Below are 11,798 nucleotides of genomic sequence, written 5' to 3' on the forward strand. Positions count from 1 at the left end.
CCAGCGTATATTCTGTATCTTCATTGTTAACATTATCGAACTAAGACTAGAAATCAGATTTTCCATATGAAAATCTGTATATAAAGTGTAAGCATCTAAGACCACCCCAAGTTTTTTGGTAGGGTTCGTGTTGCTTGGTCTTTAGTTTTCTATGTTGTGACTTCTATCCTATTATTTTCTTCTTGTTTTTTTTTATTTTTAGCCATGACGTTGTCAGTTTATTTTCAATCTATGAGTTTGGCTGTACCTCTGCCATCTTTCGTCCCTTTTGCAGTGAGTTGAATTTAAAACAAACGATAATGGCACAAATAAAGTACGAAGATGAATTGTATTGACGTCTCATAATTCGCAAGGTTTCGGAAAATATAGCAAAGGTATTCTATTCCTGGCGTTAAAAAAAATCCATAGTACTTTGTAAATAACAAGGTTTGCTAATAGTTAATTTCTAGTTCTGACAAAACAAATAATAATCCATGTCTACAAATGAAAAAGTAAGCATGTGATAAACTCTAATGTAGATTTTAAAATAAATCGAGGAAAATTTCAAAAAAAATCAAACATGATTAACAAACCGATCGAGTGGAGACAACAATGTCATACAAGCGATTGCAAAACTGACAACATTAGCTGATTAATTCAAATAGAGAAACAAGGTTTATTTTGGGACAAAGTCCCCTATTACAGTAGAAAATTCAATAAGAAAAAAAAAAACAGGAAATCTTCCCAATTTTTTTATTGTACTAATGAACTCAAAATCGTTCAAAAAATGTAGGATCCGGAATGTCACGTTTTTTAATTTCCGGATCTGCGGAGAAATCTACTTCCGTTTGCATGAGACTTTGATTAAATGTATATTTATCAGTCAAAAAAAGGAACTGAATGAAAATTCATTTTTTTTAATTGTTTGTTATAAAAAAGACGTTACCTAATGACAGCGTTTCTTTGTATACATTGAATATGACGTCATAACGTCACAACTAAATCCCTAACAACAGAACCAAAATCGGAAACGTTACGGTATTCCCATTTCTCTTTTTAACATGTTTGTTACCTGTTTCATATGTGACGTAACGTAATGTAGTTGTTTCATTACATGATGTGGTTTTGTGATTTTGTAATGATGATTTGTCTATCTTTTATATGGTTTTAACATTACGTAATGATGCTTCAAAAATTTGACGATTTTATACTACTTGATGTGTTTGTTTCATTATTTGATGTGGTTTTGTCATTCTTTGATGTGGTCCTGTCATTCTTTGATGTGGTTATCCAATTACTTGATGGGGTAAAACCACGTGATCTATTCGGAATTGGTGGCATAGCAAACACATTGAACATTGAAATCAATAGCTCAAATTGTGGCAATCTTTAAACATTCAGAGGATTTTGGCAAGGTTTGTTTAAGTTCAATCATAAATATATTTATTAAAATAAAAGTTTCGCTATATTGTAGACAATAATTTCAAAAATATTCTTTCGACAATATCCATCACATAACGTTTTTAAAGATCTGGTCTTGTTGACGCATGTGCTGTTTTGTTTTATCTCTGTGTATTGTTGTTTCAATAACTTTCACAACCAACTGATCGAACAATGGCATTTAGCTCCGGACCGGTAACTCCTGTAAAACAATTGAGACAATATTTTAAAATATGTTTATCTATTTGAAGATCATGTTTGCTATTCGTGGACCTTCCATCATTAAATGAAAACAATTATCAAAAGAGCATACATATGTTACATAATTCAACAGTTGATATGCTTATGTTGTTTTACAGTTGTATTTTTTAGTTTATATATCATTGTATTCTGGTTTCACCTTATTTGAACAAATGTATACAGAAACACATATTAATTAACATAACAGTGCGTTGTACATTTGTTGACGAAGTATACATATAAATTATATTACAATGGATTCAGGAGCAGTACAGCCGACAGGTTAACATCAGAGAGCATCCAGTTTGTCATTAATACATGTAAGTCTAATAAATAGGCACAAGTTCAGATTTCTGTTTTTGGTTCATGATAACTACATGTATATATTTTAAAACATCACACTTCGATAGGTCTAGATACAAGTCACCATATTTTATACATTTTTTTTGTTGTTTTTTTTTATGGTTTTCAACTAAATTTTGAATATCCAACCGACTGCTAGCAGCCTGCTGGATATTCAATATCGTATATCGAATAACGAACCGGCTGCTAACTTCACATTTATGTCAGTACAACCGGTCCTAATCCTTTTACGTTGATGCAATTACAACAATTCTGTTATTTCTACCTTTTTTTTTTGTCTTTAATAGATTAATGATATTTTAACATTGGAAAACTACTGTAGCATTAATTTTAAATAGAGGAATAATGTAACAAAATATTGAAATACAACAGAAAAAGACAACTAAAAACGACAAACACTGCAAATCAAGCTCGTGAGAGGGGACAAACACAACCATAAGAAATATAATGTGAACGGATTCAATATGTTTGCTTTTGATCAATTGTTGGTTTATCCGTGTTACCGTCTCCGCCACCATAGAGGAGCAGTTAAAACTTTCAAAGGCCAGGACGCACTTGAAGCATGAAGCATATTTTAGGAAAGTTTCATGTAGCTTTATTGACTATTTCAAGCTGGTATTAACATGGTAAATTCTCACTATAATTGATTTAATCTTTCAATCCATGTACCCTTGCAACTCTCTCTCATCTTGTAATAGTATTAAAACATTTGACTTTTCTACACTTTATACAAGTATTATATATTCTAAACTAAAAGACAAATTAAAATAGTTGGTATTGCTTCGTTTCATAAAAAAGAATGACCAATGAAGATACAAGTATCTTGTCTCAGGAAGGGACAAATCCTACTTTGTAAAGGATCACTCTGATTCAAACATAAAAATTCTCTGAAACTGACATTATCAAGATGCTTAAATATGTTGATTGACAACATATTTTTACGTTCGTAGGACGTGTTTTTCAACAGACTATCGGCATTCGAATGGAAACAAATTGTGCCCCTCTTCCTACCGACTTGTTTCTTTATTATTATGAGGCTGACTTCATATAAGAACTTAGGAAGAAAGATCAGAAGTTAGCAATATCCTTAAACTCTACTTTCCACTATATAGATGATGTTTTTTTTCACTAAATAATTCAAAATTTGGTGACTATGTCGAACGCATCTATCCCATTGACCTAGAGATTAAGGATACAACAGGCCTTATATCTTGACTAACATCTAGAAATTGACAATGAGGGTCGATTGAAAACAAAACTTTACGACAAAAGAGATGATTTCAGCTTTCCAATTGTAAACTTTCCATTTCTAAGTAGCAACAAACCAGCAGCACCTGCATCCGGTGTATATATCTTCTAATTGAAATGATATTCCCGTGCTTGTATTTCCTATCATGATTTTCTTGATAGAGTGTTGTTGCTCACAAGGAAACTATTAAATAAAGAGTTCCAAATGGTGAATTGAAATCATCTCTTCGTAAACTTTACGGGCGCCATCGCGAGTTGGTTGACTGTTATGGAATAACCGTTTCACAAATGGTATCGGATATGTTCCTTACGTCGTAACTACAGTCCCCTTCCCTTTCATAAATTTGACCTACCAAATTATACTATTTAACGGATTTGTTATCTCATAAGCAACACGACGGGTGCCACATGTGGAGCAGGATCTGCTTACCCTTCTGGAGCAGTTGAGATCACCCCTAGTTTTTGGTGGGGTTCGTGTTGTTTATTTTTTTAGTTTTCTTTGTTGTGTCTTGTGTACTTCTTTTTGTCTGTTTGTCCTTTTCGAGTTTGACTGTCCCTCTGGTATCTATCGTCCCTCTTTTGCAATATAGTTAAGCAGTGCTCCTTTGAAAAAATGATATTTATATATGCATTTATTTTCTTGTGTTTTTCAAACAGTATGACATTAGAATATAGAATGATGTTTTAGTTCACCTGAAAAGATCAATATACAAATTTGTCCTCACAACTCCGTCTGTATGGTATGTGTATACTATAACCTGTCCATATACAAATCTGTCAGTCAATGATAGTACTACTCACCTAGGAATAATGGGAACTTGATATAATATTTTGTAGAACTGTTTTACAATTGAAAAGGGAAATGGAAATGGTGAATTAGTTAAAGAGACAATAGTCCGACCATAGAACAGAAAACCGCTGAAGGTCACCAATAGTTTAGTTTAAACAATATTTTATTCAAATAAATTGAATTGGTTGGGCAAAAGGCATAGCCTATGTAAGCACTCTCCACCAAAAAGGTCAGCAATAGTTCTTCAATGTAGCGAGAAACTCCCGCACCCGGAGGCGTCCTTCGGGTGGCCCTTGAACAAATATAAATTTTAGTTCAGTGACGATGGACGACATACTAAACTCCACAATATACACAAGAAACTAGAAATAAAAATCATACAAATCTAACAAAGGCCAGAGGCTCCTGACTTTGGACAGGGCAAAAATACGTCGGGGTTAAACATGTTTTTGAGATCTTCATCATGTACATATACTACAAATTCTGTTAATTATATTAATAGTATATGTACATGATGAAGATCTCAAAAACATGTTTAACCCAGATATTGTAACTCAACTTTCTCTGTCCTTAACTGGTCTATATCTGTCAATAAGATTTGTTTGCTCCCTGTTTAAAGAAAAAATGTAAATTGTCCAGTTTTTTGTAACACATCTACAAAATTCAGAGGTTGACTAACTAAATAAGTGTTTCCTATATCTAAGTTTCTATTCGTTTTGATATACATTTTGAATAATAAGGACGATGATACAGAAAGTTAAAAAAAATGTACTGATCCTTTCAACCAATTTTATTTGTCTACTTAATTTAAGACGTTGTCAAATATGTGTTAGCTTTCCTTACCTTATATACTCTGCATGTAAATACATATTTATTCATATGAACATATATATATATATCTAAGTTAATGTGGTCTTCATTGTACTGATGGAGAATATTTTACTTCTAGCAACGAAATTCGATAAAGATGGTTCTTATGATCCTCCTGAAGGTCTCCAGAGAACTGGCTCTTGCTCTGTACTGTAAACCTAACTTTAAATAACTAGCCGACCATTCATGTAGGAATTTGTAAAGAAAATAATTAAATCTATTAAAAGATATATTTGGGAGACATGAATAAAGCAAAGTGGACATTTCTGAATCTTAAAAAGATAATAGATTGAAAAATGAACAAATATGAAATGCGTTGTGTTGCTCTTAATTAATTAAATGTATGGCCTTATCCAAGGTGACAATGTGTGCTTGTATAATAAAACATATGACAAAGAAACGTACCTTTTATTTCAGACAAATACTGAAGATCATTGCAAAATAATATATTAGTGTTTTATATTTGACTTAGTTCAACAGAAAAAATAGAATGACAAAATGATACTCTTTCTCACAATATATATACATTTATATGTATAAAATGTTGTTACAAACTAAATGATTAAATATGAGTACTAATGTACATTAAAGTAGCAAACAAACAGCAAAAAAGACAACAAAAATTACAAAAAGCACAGTAAACACTTGAATATATATATAATTATTTGAAAGCTAGTAATAGTATAAATGTATCTCCTTAAATTTACATGTTTTTTAACAAAAAACAAGTATGTGAATTAAAGCTTGTAAGGGTCAGTATACATAAATAGTTAGGTAAATATTCAATAACCGTAGTATCACTATACTACAATTTATTTAAAAAAAGAAGATACAATATATATATAAATATATATAAGCATTGTACTGACATCATTATTTAGATAGTTTCATTTTCATAACAAACAAATATGAAATATATTTAAAACAGTAGAAAACGAGAAGCAACACATTCTAAAATAATTGGTTCAATGTGTAAATCAGTGAATTCAACATATTATATAAATCGGAAAATGAGATGACAAAAACAAAATGATTAAACACTAGCACAGTGAGAAAGAACCCCTCCCATCCAGGAACGCTACAATGTGTATGTATAAACCTACACATACACGAAGATGTTAATGACCCAAACAAAATTATAAAAACGCGAGATGCAATACCCTATACACTTTTTGTAGATTTTTTATTCCGAAGTTCAGTCTTAATAGACCATTTTATTTGGTATTTTCAATATACCTTGCGAATTTTGTTCAGGTTACGGATTGACAAAATGCTTAAAACGGTAATCATTTTTTGAACAGAATTGAAGTGAAATAGAAGCAAAAAAGATATCATGCATTATGTACAATAAGGAAATTCAATCATAAATGTGCAGTTAATTGTTTTAGGTAATTTTCCTCTTACTTGCAATTGAAAATAACTCAATTTTTACAGCAATCAGTTCTGAACATTCTTACCCTAACGTCAAAGGAATGTGAATAATAATGTTTGCGATGGTTCATTTTTTAAAAGGCATAAAAATATATAATTGCATATGACGAAACGGATCCTTCCGGGAAATAAATCCAAGAGAATAGGACGCCTTGTCTCGGATTTTCTTACCTTCAGGTTTTTTCTTTAAATGTTTCAAACAAACGATTTATTTATCATGCTCATTGATACTTACTTGAATAACAGTAAGAACTACATTCCTTTTTTTCTGCGAATTGCCCTTCGCAAAAGTGTCCTCCATATAAAGGTGCAGGATTTTTGCAATCTCGTGTTCGAAATTGTTGACTTCCACAGAAGCATCCACTCCATTGAGACCATATACTCCAGCCACCATGAACTAGGAGAACAATATATTATATCGTGTGTTAGTATACATTAATTATACATCTGGCTTGTACGTTGTTTTTTTTAAATTTAGTTCATTTATTTGTTGCGGAGTTTAGTGCGACGTCTGTTTTCATTTCAACTAGCACACATTTTGTCCAGCTGAAGGTCCCTTCCGTGTGCAGAAATATACTGTTGTGCTGTACGCCAAGTGGCTCGACTTCTTGGTTGGGTTTCTGTCTCTTTGACACGTTTCAACATTTTCATTCTCAATTTCAATTCTATATATTCATGTATCAAATATTATTAGTTTTTTTTTATATAAAACACAATATATTACTGAGAATTTCTTCACTTAATGAATAAATGTTCTCGCTTTCAAATATTTGAATGCATTGCTATATGTCAAGTTTGATATAGGTTAATTTCGTCAAACCTACTCCAGCTTGACGAAAAATAATGCTAAATGCATATTTTAATTTTAGATTAAAAAAACATGAATACCGTATTTCTCCTAATTAAGACATAGGTTCTGAATTTCTTTTCCCGAGAATTAATGTAATTATTCATGTTATATTCTGTGGAAAAAAGAGATACTTGATTTTTGTAAGTCAGAAAAATATGATTTGTATACAATGGTAACTTAAGTAAAGAGAAGTATGGAACGCCTCAGCTGCCTTATGATAACAATAACCATATCATTGAGGGTAGAGATATATTGTGAAGCAAATGTTTTATACTATAACGGCATTTGACTATAATACTCTGTCAATTTGCTTTATCACTAAGATCAATTTATATACTATAACAGCATTTGACTTTAATACTCTGTCAGTTTGCTATATCACTTAGATCAATGTATATACTATAACGGCATTTGACTATAATACTCTGTCAATTTGAATATCACTAAGATCAATTTATAAACCATAACGGCATTTGACTATAATACTCTGCCAAAGAACCATTATTGGCCTTCGGCTGTTGTCTGCTCTTTATGGTCGGGTTGTTGTCTCTTTGACACATTCCCAATTTCCATTCTCAATTTTATTTCAGCTGGAAAAGGTCGCATTTTTTTCTGCTAAATAATATGTGAATGGGTAGATTATATCAAAAAATGTATAATATGACCCAAAAAGTTTCAATTACTTGTTATATAAAAAACCCGGTATTTTTTTTTCACAGCCGAAAGTCTGCATGACTGTGTTACTATCAATAAATAGTCCCTCTTCGACACTTCGATGTAAACTGGTAGTCATCCCTTATCAATTGAGTATTGAAGTGCACCTAACCCCCTTTCTGACTGGACGATGTCTTTGCAAACACTAAATGAATTCGTAAAATTGTATATCAAGATGTCTTCATAGTATGAAATATTATCTTCATAACAAAGTGAAATGACAGAATAATATGAAAAGCTAACTCCATGTTGTATCAAAGTGATTTTATGGTATATAAATATAATTAGTGATATAGCAAATTGACAGAGTATTATAGTCAAATGCCGTTATAGTATATAAATTGATTTTAGTGATATAGCAAACTGACAGAGTATTATAGTCAAATGCCGTTATAGTATATACATTGATCTTAGTGATATAGCGAATTGACAGAGTATTATAGTTAAATGCCGTTATGGTATATAAATTGATCTTAGTGATATAGCAAATTGACAGAGTATTATAGTCAAATGCCGTTATAGTATAAAGCATGTGCTTCATAATATATATCTACCCTTAATGATATGGTTATTGTTATCATAAGGCAGCTGTGGCGTTCCATAGAAAAGATTATTAAACTGAACTTGACATTCATGCAACATTTTGACATTGACATTGTTGCATGGTTCAATTATTGCGTTACAAATGTACAACGTCCAAGTGTTGAACTCAATGATTGGCGCAGTAGAATAGGGGGTTAATCCTGCTGTTTATTTTTGTAAATGCACACAATGTGTTAATTCATATTATTGTAACGAAATGAGTGAAAACAAAAAGAACGTAAATAAATATATAGTTCAATTAAAGTCAATATGTTATCGGAATGCGACTAAAATATCCAGTTCAGGGTAACGTAGGTTCTAACATCACTCGTCAACAGAAATACAAAAAAATTAGTCCGGCAGTGAGCTTATCTCTAAAAGCGATAACTGTATATGATACAGATACAACCTAGTTATAGTGATATCAAATTGGCTGTACATGCATGATAAGACATGTCAAAACATGTGTACGATGATCAGGACAGTTTGAATGTTTCGAACTTGTATTCGATTAAAAACTGACTGTACGGATGTGTTCACCTGGAAATAGTACATTGAACAATACAATAGGTAAGGCCTAACATCATATTTCAATATAATGCAGTGGCATTAAATACTTTATTATTGACACTTCTTTAACTGAAACAGTTGACAACTGAAGCTTGATTGATGGTAACCCAATTTAATTAGTTAGTAACGTCTTTAGAGTTGACGTTGTTTAGAAAATAGCAGATATTTAAAGTAAAATTGTGTCTGTCAACGATATTTCAATTGGCGGAATGTTCTCATTGGTTTTTAACAGTGTAAGTTCAATTGAGTTTAAGGATTTTTGAAGTTTAAGAGCTCAATTTTAATGTCAGTGGTACTGGGGTAAAATGTTAACAACAGTGTCCATGTATAACCATTTTTCTGTGAATTTGAGCTAGTATTTAACATGTATAACTAGGACCCTAAAAAAGGCTAAAAGTAATTGAATAAGTTATAGATAATGCATTGTTTAAGGTTTTTCTTATCGTAGAACACACCGATGGGTGTCAGGATTGATCAAATGAAAAACCGACCGTGGCATATATTTTATTTTAGCAATCTTGACATCCCGAGGTATTATGGTTATCTGACTAATATACTGTCAAAAAAGTATTATTGTTTATACAGATTTGCAAAATTTAGTATTCCTTTCTAATGCGTTCAGGTTTTTATACGCCCTACGGCTCATTTAGAATGTAAAATAAAACTCCCTAATTAATCTAGATATAAACCTTTTAACAATTATTATCCATACACAATAAAAATATTACTTTAACTGCATGAAGTAAGACACACAACACATGAATTGTTACCATCCGATAACGGTGCATGAGAAATACAAGATACATTGTAAGTACTTTATTGTACCCCTTGTTTTTATGGAAAAGGGGGAGAGGGTATGTTTTATTTCTATTTGTAATGTCATTTCTATCGCGAAAAAGTGGTTATTTTTTTAACAATTTTAAATGACTCGAAAGAAAAATTCAGAGAGATTGTCTTTTAAATAGCAATACATTTTATTAACATCGCCTCAATATAGCCTTGTTGTGCTAATGCGGCGTAAAGCTAACAACGATTTATCAATTTTATTAACAGATAATGAGAATATAATTATATACCCTCCGCACCTGACCCTTTTGTGAGTTACGTTAATGTTATTCAATAGAATATAAGATTATCTTATTATAGTTGATCATTTGAATGAGTAAAAGGTATACATAAATTTTAAAAAGTTAAGAACTGACACGAAGACGAATATATATACATATAGGTCACAGTATGATTTCCTATATTCAGTTTGTATCGTCCTGAACATGCATGAAATATTTGCCACTGGACGTTAAGCAAGCAACCAAAAATCAATCAACCTATTCAGTGTGAGTCTATAAGATTTCAAAATCTTACACACGAATATGTTAAATCTGGCTTTATTTTATAAAAGTCTACATAAAAATTCATCTCGCATATATGATAATGTTTCTTTCTTGTAGCGATTAATTAATAAAACTTCACGTTATTTGTTTCTCAAAATAAAATGCGGGCAATGACGGTTTCTTTTACACTGATCATCGATTGAAATTTAAAGAATAAATTTCCAAATCGACAACAAAAAACTATCAGACGAATAAGATTTTGAAGTAACTTATAGATTGCATTTGTATCAAGGAAAATAATGACCTCACACAGGTCATTATTGTATGCCTTGGGGTATATTTCATTGATACATGGTATCTTCAGGGTTGATTCTGAAAGAAAATAACTCCATATAAGTATATAAGTGTTAATGTAAACACGGAATAATACATTTCCAATAGGTTCATATGTGATTAAAACATACCTAAACATTTTGAATTTATAATAATTGCGATGTCAGTTCAAGCCACTAATAGGACCGTAAAGGATATATCATAACCCAACTGATCGAATCAAAAGTGTTGATGACAATCAGCGCTAACTTATCTATCTACCTGTCTGTAACCACAGATAGCTATTATATTGAATGACAGAATAGATTGACATCTTATGTTTCTAATGACAAGGGAAAACACTCACATGTCGCACGTAAATATTTCCTTTTTATTACTTTATTTTGAGACGAACAAGACTGAACACAGATCACGTTTTTGTTTTAAGTTGGAGGTCAACTAGTTTAGTTGACAATGAAAATAACCAATTTCGTTCAATATATTTTTGTTTCAAAATTGTCATCCTGAAAAAGACTACAATATGATTTTTTTTACTTTGAATTACAATAGAGATCACTGATTTTTAAAAACTCAAATCAATATCAAGCGATATCCAAAAGTAAAATTACAAAAATACTGAACTCAAAGGAAAATCAATTCGGAAAGTCCATAATCACATGGCAAAATCAAATAACAAAACACATAAAAAACGAGTGGACAAGAACTGTCATATGCCTGACTTGGTACAGGCATTTTCAAATGTAGAAAATGGTGTGTTAAACCTGGTTTAAAGCGCTAACCCTCTCACTTTGATGACAGTTTCATCAAATTCCGTTATATGTACAATGGTGCGTTAACTAAACAGACACAATAAATAGAATAGTCAAAATATGGGTACAGCAGTCATCATCGGGAAACAATTTTAAAAGGAACAATTTAACAAAACATAAAAATATCTATCTACAAACACATTCATTGATTCACTCGAATGAAACCTTAGAACATTGTTTCTTTTGAAACAATATCGGTGAGGGTCCTGTCTTTGTTTGAAATAAAATATATCTATAGGTTAAGCTTA

At 31.3% G+C, this 11,798-nt stretch overlaps 1 long non-coding RNA gene across 1 annotated transcript; it reads right to left on the minus strand.

Annotated features, from left to right (window-relative positions):
• Window positions 1–1,110: 1,110 nt before the first annotated feature.
• LOC139498362 (uncharacterized) lies at window positions 1,111–7,117 on the minus strand. The gene is made up of 3 exons (XR_011657907.1): window positions 4,904–7,117; window positions 3,701–3,873; window positions 1,111–1,621 (listed from the first exon to the last, which is right to left on the minus strand). It is a non-coding gene; the product is annotated as an uncharacterized lncRNA (long non-coding RNA).
• Window positions 7,118–11,798: the final 4,681 nt, after the last annotated feature.

This window comes from Mytilus edulis, chromosome 12, assembly GCF_963676685.1.
Source record: "Mytilus edulis chromosome 12, xbMytEdul2.2, whole genome shotgun sequence".
NCBI lineage: Eukaryota > Metazoa > Mollusca > Bivalvia > Mytilida > Mytilidae > Mytilus > Mytilus edulis.